This window comes from Grammomys surdaster, unplaced genomic scaffold (genome assembly GCF_004785775.1).
Source record: "Grammomys surdaster isolate TR1022 unplaced genomic scaffold, NIH_TR_1.0 126197, whole genome shotgun sequence".
Taxonomy (NCBI): Eukaryota; Metazoa; Chordata; class Mammalia; order Rodentia; family Muridae; genus Grammomys; species Grammomys surdaster.
Window position 1 is genome coordinate 3,003,157 of NW_021621002.1, and position 8,810 is coordinate 3,011,966.

Consider the following 8,810-nt stretch of genomic DNA (forward strand, 5'->3'; position numbering starts at 1 on the left):
CATGCTTGCACATGTGTGGACACATGAACACACACACACACACACTTCTTTCTAAATAAAGTATCTAAACCTTTTGCCTAAGTATCATAAACACAGTTTCACCCAAGAGTTGGGTGAAGATAATTGAATTACAGCAGTAAAACTTATAAATGGAAAAAATGAAGAAACAAACAAAAAATACCCCACTGGAAAACCCCAGACATCCTGCACTGGGCAGATGGGTACATAGACAGTGGTGTTTAGTGAACTTAACTCGTCAGCCACAAGCAGGAGAAATGTACAAGATTCTCAACGTAGGTGCAGTAAATGAATCCATGCATTATAGAAGCGACCAAGGGTCAAACCAGCTAGATCCGTTCACATAAAATTCCTGAAGAAGTAACGCCACAGGGAAGAAGCCATATCGGCTACTAATGCCTAAGGAAGGAAGGAGGGTTTGATTACCAAGATGCAATCTTGGTAATTTTTTTAACAAAAAGAGGGAAATGTCTTATATCTTTCGTTTTTTTAAATCTTTCAAGCTTTTACTTAAGTGTGCTGACTTGAGGTGAGGATGGATTTTAGGTTTTGTTAAAAGCAGCCACATCGATGGACTGCACACAGTCCTCAAAAGCAACCTGTTCTTTCAACGTGTCTGTTCCGATGGTGTCATCTTCAATTACACGTTGTGTTTGAAGCTTTCAAATTCTGTAACCCACGGGAATCAATGTCTCTCACCAAGCCATCAGCTCGGATGCCTCCGCCACAGTCCGCTAATTTTGTCATGTCTGTCTCATCATCCCAAAGTTTCACATCTAGTAAGATGGAGACTTGGCAACAGCGCAGGCTTTTTGGCTTTCTTTGGTTCACACAGTGTAAGGCACTCTTCTCCGAGTCTCTTCACTTCTTCGTGTCCTTCCGCAGACTCAAAGAGCTCAGTGTCATCATCTTCTTTAGCATCCATAGCTCCACTTCCTGTTATGTCTTGCACATTGGTAGGGCCACACTTGCCGAAGGTTTCTTCACTCCTGGCAGGTTAGGTTTGTTGTAATTATACCAAGGGAGGGCGTGACACAAGCTATTGAGGCCGTGGACCAGAAAGAGAGGGCTCTGCCCAAGCCTGTGGCCAGAGGCTGCTTCAGATACTGCCACAGGGCTTGTGATGGCTCGTGCACCTCCGTGTAGCTCTTGTCAGCTAATGCTTAGTACCTGGAGCCCAGTGGGGCTTTTCAGGTCTCCAAAACCCATAGTGTTTGCTAAGTCTGGGAACCCGGCGAAGGCCAGCACTGAGGGGAAAAATGAATTGTTTTATATCTTGATGGGGCAATGGTTATACCACTTCAAAAAGCTCAAATTCACAGAGCTGTATAGCAAAGTGATTTGTTTTACCATTTGTAAATTTTAAATACTTTTTTTGGAACACAATATAAATTAGACTTTTAAAATTCTGAAAAATCTTCTCTCTTAAAATATGATGAAAAAATACCTAGATAGAAATTCAGAGAAAATGTCAAAAACTGGGTGGGAATTTGCAAAGAATGATGAGGGGCGACAGGCAGAAAGCTTGTAAACTCTGTTCACAGACCTCAAGTCAACAAATACTCTTGCTCCCAGGACCCTGTAGCGGGAGCTTCAGGTCCAGTGACCATTAGGGGCAGCAGAGACCTTAAAACTCCTCTAGTCAAACCCAGACAGACCACAAACAGTAAAACCAACCCCAGCGGCTTTCCCAGCCCTTGGAATTTTTTGCACGTGTGGGCTCCTTGCATTGTTGAGCTCACTTGAGTTGTGGGTGGTAAAGGGAGTGGGCCGATGTGACCGCGGAAGCATTCCACGTGGGTGCTTTGTGGCAGCCTTAGCTTACTGAGGAGACCCTGACTCGGGCAATAAGTGGTCTCGGCCACTTTTCAGGGTTCCCTATAACATATTCAAGGGGAGCTTCCTGGGTGAGCTTTGGACTTATCCGCCTGCAGGTTAGAGACCAGGAGGGTACGAAAGTCTGAAGAGCACAAATAAGTGAACTTGTTTAGTGTATCGGAATGCCTACGTGCACGAAGATCAGGACAGTGCACAAATGGGCCGGAGATAGAGTGAGGGAGGCAAAGGAGAGGGCAAAATATAGGGGTACATGCCATCGATATTACCTTATTTCTCTCTCTTGCGCTCCCCTCTCTGTTTGATTTCTTCCTTCCCTCTTTCTTCTGTCCTCTCCCCAAATTAGCATTCTCCACCCACCTCCAGCCTCTATTTCCCCCTCCCCCTATTTCTCTTGGACCTCTCAGAACTCCCTCTTTTTTCTTTTCATAACTCATCAACAGATAAAATGTACACGTTTAAAGTGACAGAGCGGGCACTAGGATGGTCCAGCGGAGTCCCCATCTCCTCCTGGTTCCTCAGTCCATCTGCCAATCCTTCCACAAGCTCCGTCTAAAGTTTGACTGTAGGTCTCTGCCTCTGTGGGAAGTAGGGTAGATCTTCTAGCTGCATTGATAAATGAAGAAAACCTCGGTGGCTTAAAACGACACAAACTGACTCTCAGAGGTCTGGAGGCCAAAAGTCTGGAACTGAGTTATGAACAAGACTGCCCTTCCTCTGCAGGTTCCCGGAGAGAATTGTCCTTACTCTGTGGCTCCTGGCTCTGGCCTTGGCTTCCCACCAGCAAGGCCAGCTCCTCCCCTGCTGTGCCTCTCCACAGTGGCTGTCCTTTGTATGCAGCTGTGAATAATCATGCAGACTTCATCGGGAGACTCTAGGATGTGTTCACTTTAAAAGCTTTAAAGGTAACTGTAAAATCCCTTTCCTAATATGGTCATATCCTAACCCTACGTTTGGAGAGCTTAGGAAGTGCTTTGGGGGAAGGTCACCATTCAGTTCCCTACAGACAAGTCTCTCACCTCAAGGTTTTGTTTGTGTGTTTGTTTGTTTTGTTTTCTTCTCATTCAGTAAGACGAATGGCTATTACTGGAGAATGATCACTTGGCCTGAGGCTGGAAGACAATGAAAAGAGTGAAGCCAATTCTCTCCTCCGGGAGAGCCACAATAAACACTCAAAACATAAATAACAAGAAAGAAAAGTAGTCCTCTGAGAGGCTCTACCCAGCACCTGACCAAAACAGATGCAGAGACCCACAGCCAATGTTAGACAGAGCTCAGGAAGTCTTGTGGAAGAGTTGGGGGGAAGAGTTGAGGAACCAGGAGGGGATAGAGACTCCACAAGCCCAACATGGTCAACAAACTTGGACCCTTTGGAGCTCTCAGAGACTGGGCCACCAGTCAAAAAGCATACAAGGGCTGGATCTAGCAGCTACCCAGACCACATGCACATATGTAGCACACGTGCAGCTTGGTCTTCATGTGGGTTTTCTAACAACAGGGGCAGTGACTTACCCTGACTCTTACCTGCCTGTGGATTCTGTCCTCTTAACTTGGCTGTCTTGTCTGGCCTCAGTGGGAGAGGATGTACTTAGTCCTGCAGTGATTTGAGGTTCCAGGGTGGGTTAGTTCCTGGGGAGGGATCTCCCTCTTCTCAGAGGTGAAGGGGAGGGGGAAGGGCTGTGTGAGATGGGGACTGGGAGGATGCTGTAAACCATGTAAAGTGAAGAAATAAATACATTAATGGAAAAAAAAATAGAGAAAAGTAGAAAACATCCAAGAGAGAAGCAAGCAAACACAAAACAACCATAATACAAAGGCAAGCACATTACAGTTCATTCCTGTCACGATGTAAACGTGGCTGAAAGAGTCTAGATGAAGGAATAAGGCAAGCAAATGCCTCCTGACTAACAAACAGGGACAACGAAACTGATTATAACAGGAACACAGACCACAGGCAGGAGAAGAACACAGAGTCAGCCCCCACGCCGGGAGATACGGAAATGTAACATTTGGCCTTGCCACACAGGCCTCAAGGTCAGAGTTCAGTCCTCAGACACTTGTAAAGAAGCCGTACAGTACTGTGAGCATGAACTTCGGTGCTGGGGAGGTGGTGACAGGTAGGTCCTTGGCGAATGCTAGCTGGTTAGCCTAGCATAACTGGGGAGGCCCAGCCTAGTGAGAGACCCTGTCACATAAAGCAAGGTGGATGGCTCCCGAGGAATGAAGGCTGAGAGTAACCTCCAATCTTCATACAGATGCAGACACATGTGCTTGTGCACCTGGACATACCCATGCACCCACACGAATGTGTACATACACGCTCACAAAGAGATGTAATGTTTAAGACATACTGAGACTCATTTGTATTAAGAGAAATTCAATGGAAGCCACTTTGACATCCACACGCATATACACAAACACCTGTTACACACACACGCACACCCGTTATATATACACACATATATACATGTATATACATGTATATATGTTATATATAAACACATATCTGATAAACACAAACACACGTATATAAATTTATACAAAACTGTTATACATAAATGCCTGTTGTATATACAGACATATACACATACATATGTGTGTATATATATATTAAACATACACACATACCTGATAAACATACACATATATAATTTTTATATATACACCTATTATATATACACAGATATACATACATACACATGTGTGTATCTATCTATTAATATATTTGCTATATATACACACACATATCTGATACACACACACATACACACACACACACACACACTGGCCTGCTGTTCTCAGGAAATCTTATGAGAGCGGCCAATTTCTGCTACTATGGTCTTCCTTTTCCCCCAGCAACAGAACAGATCAGAGCTGCTTCAAGTTGGGGGTAGGATTCAGAAAGAGTAAAAGCTGACAGGGTTCTCAAAGCCTGGATTTTATGCTAGAGACCACACCAGATTGTCCTAACGTTCATTTGGTGACAGATATATAGGGAGTTAATAAATGATAAATGAAGCCTTGGGGTAGCATTTAGATGCAGCAGGACAGGTGCCCTCAAAGATAGTAAGTGTGTGTGTGTGTGTGTGTGTGTGTGTGTGTGTCAGAGAGAGAGAGAGAGAGACAGACAGACAGACAGACAGACACAGAGATACAGAGAGACAGAGACAGATATCAGAGAGCAAGTTTCACAGATGCAAATAGGAAAGTCCCTGAGGGGACACTCCGAGAAGGAAATGAGCTGCAATCCAGGAAGAGAGCCTTACCTAGAAACCTGCCTTGACACTTTGATCTTGAATTTTTCGTCTCTATAACTCTGAGAAAATAAGTTTCTATCCTTTAATCCATCCAGCCCGCAGAATTTTGTTACAGCAGCTCGGGAACACTACCACACAAGAATAAGAGTGATATCTGTCGACTGCATCTTTTGGCCAGGGCAAGCTATGAGATAAACCAGGAAAGGCCTAGGAAACAGGGGCCATGCTTTGACAGAAGGAGTTGCAAAGTCTTTTACTAGGAGGATGTGGATCCAGAAACAATAAGTTAACACCCTAGCATATAATATGAAATGCTTCCCAGACAGGCAAGTTGTATATGACATTGAGTGTGGTTAGTGATCTGGCCTGTTTAGCAGCAGTTGTCACTCTTTCTTAGGTACCAGGCAAGGTGCACAGGGCAGGCAGATCTACATGGCAGATGGCCCCTGAGGCTTGTAAGTGCTGCCATCTAATGAATGAATCCCAGTGCCGTAATTTACCAGCGAGGTGGTGAGGTTTGGATGGCTACACTGCGTATTCACATGCAGGAAAGCCTGAAGACGAGTATTTGATTGAGTTTCCTGATCAGTGTATTAAAGAACAGGGAGCATGGTAGTCAGCTGAATAGACAAAGCAAGGACAGAAATCAGGTCTTTTCACTACTTCCTTGACCAACCAAGGGAGCCAGGCAGCTGGACTACAGCACTGAACTCTGTTGCCATGGAAACCGTTCCACACTTACAAAGGTGTGTCCGGGTACAGCAACCTTCCTCCCACCACAGCCTGACTGTCTGAGGAAGAGGAGAAGCTGAGAGCATAAGGAACCTGCTTGCTGAAGAAAACACTCTCAGTGTTGTTAAGATTTTAGGAATGGAGTGAAAGACTTCGGCCACCCATTGCTGTTGCAGGCTCTGTGACCGGTCTGATGCTCTGTGGATCTGGAACTAAGAGGCAGACTGTCACATCTTCTAGCTATCTAACCTAAGGATTGGCTCAGGTGTGTTGATGCAGAGGCAAAGATCTTAGTCACACACAATGTGGTACACCTTGGACATCTTCAAGAAACAGCACAGCCTGGAGTGTCAATACGGTAAAATATCCTGGATGGTTCTTAACTGAAACACTATCTGCCTTGCTTCCATTACAATGTGTTACAGGCCAACTTTCAGGTCCTGTTTTCTTTCTGTACCTGAAGTCTAATCCACTGCCTAGTACCTAATGAGTACATTGACTAATCAGAAGAGTGGATAAGCTCAGTAAATATTTGATGAATAAATAAACGTATGAATACACGAATAGCATCGCCAGGGCTTGAACCTATGGAATGAGTAACGCATGGATGACTTAGGTCTTTCCGTTGCTTTCTCTCAGGAGCTTTTGTGTACCACACACAATGGGAGTATTGAATGGCACCGAGGTTGTAAATCCCAGAAACCAAGGATAATACATGAAGCACGCTGCACAACTAAAACCATCAGTGTTCCCACGGTCAGAGATGAGGTGGGTGAAATCTATCCTCTCTTCACAGGAAGCCTCAGTAACTAAAAAGGGGTGACAAGGAACTTTTCCCCTCTGAGTGTTCTCTGGGGCTGAGAGTGTTGGTTCTGAAGTGTTAGCTGTGCTCACAAATCTCTCCCTGATTTTGTCCAGCTGGAGAAGGAGTCGGTGCAATGACACTTCCTTTGGAAACACTTGTGTCTCTGGAGAGTGGCACTAAGACACATCTGCTATGCTGTGACGCCAGGCTCTCCTGCCCCAATCTCTCTATATGAACCCTGAGAGTGGACCTCAATGGGAAGGAAAGACATATAGATTACACCCCCAGGGAGAAGATGTTAGGAGATGTCTTCAGTCAAACATCCAATGCTCTGCTGCATGGTTTGCAAGGCTTCCTGGCTCTGACATCCTATAGGGAGTAGCCAAGAAGTTCCCTGGAGCTTGGGTTCCAGCCCTGATCCCTTTCCAAAGACATCCTATATAGAATTCTCATGCCCTGGAGAGAGGTGGACATCTTAGGTAACCCATGTGGAACTGTGAAAATCAGAATATTTCCTGATTTTTTTTTTTTGTTTTACTGTCTCTAAGGTCAGGAATGCAGGCAGAATTCTTATTTCCAGAACTTTAGATTAATATGTAATATGTAATAAATAGTATGACATATAACCTAAATATTATAGTTATATATTTGAATATATAATTATATACTATATATAATTATATATTATATAATTAATAATAATTATATAATTATTATATATGATATATATTTATATATAATATATCTATATATTATATATAATTATACATTTAAATATTATATTATATATTTGAAGAAATGAAGTATTCTAAGCATAGTATACGCATAAGTATTCTAAGCCAGGTGTCCAATTTGCCCTGTCTGTTGTGATAAAACACTGACCAAAACCAACTTGAGGAGAAAACAATTTATTTCAGCTTCAGTTCATCATGGTGAAAAGCCAACCAGGAACCCGGAGGCAGAGACTAAAGCGGAGGCAGACGAAGAACAATGTTTACTATCCTACTTCCCTTGGCATGATGGGATTGCTTTCTTATGCACCCCTGGGGGTGGTACCACCACCCTAGGTGAGCCGGACTCTCCCACACCGACATTAATGAAGAAAATAAGCCCCGCCCACAGGTCAATCTGATGGAGGCCGTCACTCAACTGAGATTCCCTCCTCTAAGGCGTGTCATTTATTTCAAGTTGTAAAATAAACTGTACGCCGGGTGTAGCCATTCCTGTGAACTTGGCATTGTTCATTGCTTCTTAATTTCCCTATTTTACCCTTTCCTTAGGGGATCTATACCATCTCAACCGTATTTACCACATCATGTTGAACTCAGGAGGTCACCACAAACATGATAGCATGTAATCCACTCTATCATCCATGGCTCTAAACTGTCCCTCCTTCTCCACAGACTCTTCCAGATCCACCTGTGTTGCGGTAAATATTAGAAAACAACCCACGCTATCACTGGCTATGCTCTAGTAATGCAGTTTCCCTGCCTCCACGGTTCCCACGTGGCAGCCACCCAACTCACAGTTCGCCTGCCTCAGAACCCACTCACATTCCCAATCATCCACCCACGCAGCTAGCTGTCACAAATCCCCGTAACTCAGTAAAATCAAAACTCTAGAGGCTTTTAATTCCACCAGTCAGATTTGTAATGGTAAATTCTCAAGTCACAAAACGCCCACACAATGAACTCAGAGCCGATTGATATCGATACAAGCTGCCCATCTAGATTGGACAAACTGTCCCATATTATTTTATCCTTTCTATGTTATTCATAGCTACTTGTGTATTTAAAGTCACGTGGATCAGGTTCGTCCTCTCCTTCCTCCATCTTCTCTCCCCTTTTCTTTTTAATAATTACCGCAACACACCTGTCTTCTAATTTCTGCATCAGAGATACGAGCACAGGGGTTTGAACCTTAGATGCTTTGGCACTTCTAACTTTTAAGTTTTAGATTGTGCTGGAAGAGTTCAGAGCACCGCCAGCTTCAACATAGGAATGGAGAATGTGTGAGAGGCCAGGCGCTGCCAGAGACTTCTGTGAGGCTATGCAGTTTTTCATGGGGGGGGGAGAGAGAGAGAGAGAAACAAGTGAAGTGAAACACACAAAGAGCTAGAAATAAAATAGAAGGGATAAAATAATATGGGACAGTTTGTCCAA

General features: G+C 44.0%; 1 pseudogene; it reads right to left on the minus strand.

Moving 5' to 3' along the window:
* Positions 1–560: 560 nt before the first annotated feature.
* LOC114613221 lies at positions 561–1,227 on the minus strand (annotated as a pseudogene).
* Between the last annotated feature and the right edge of the window lie 7,583 nt (positions 1,228–8,810).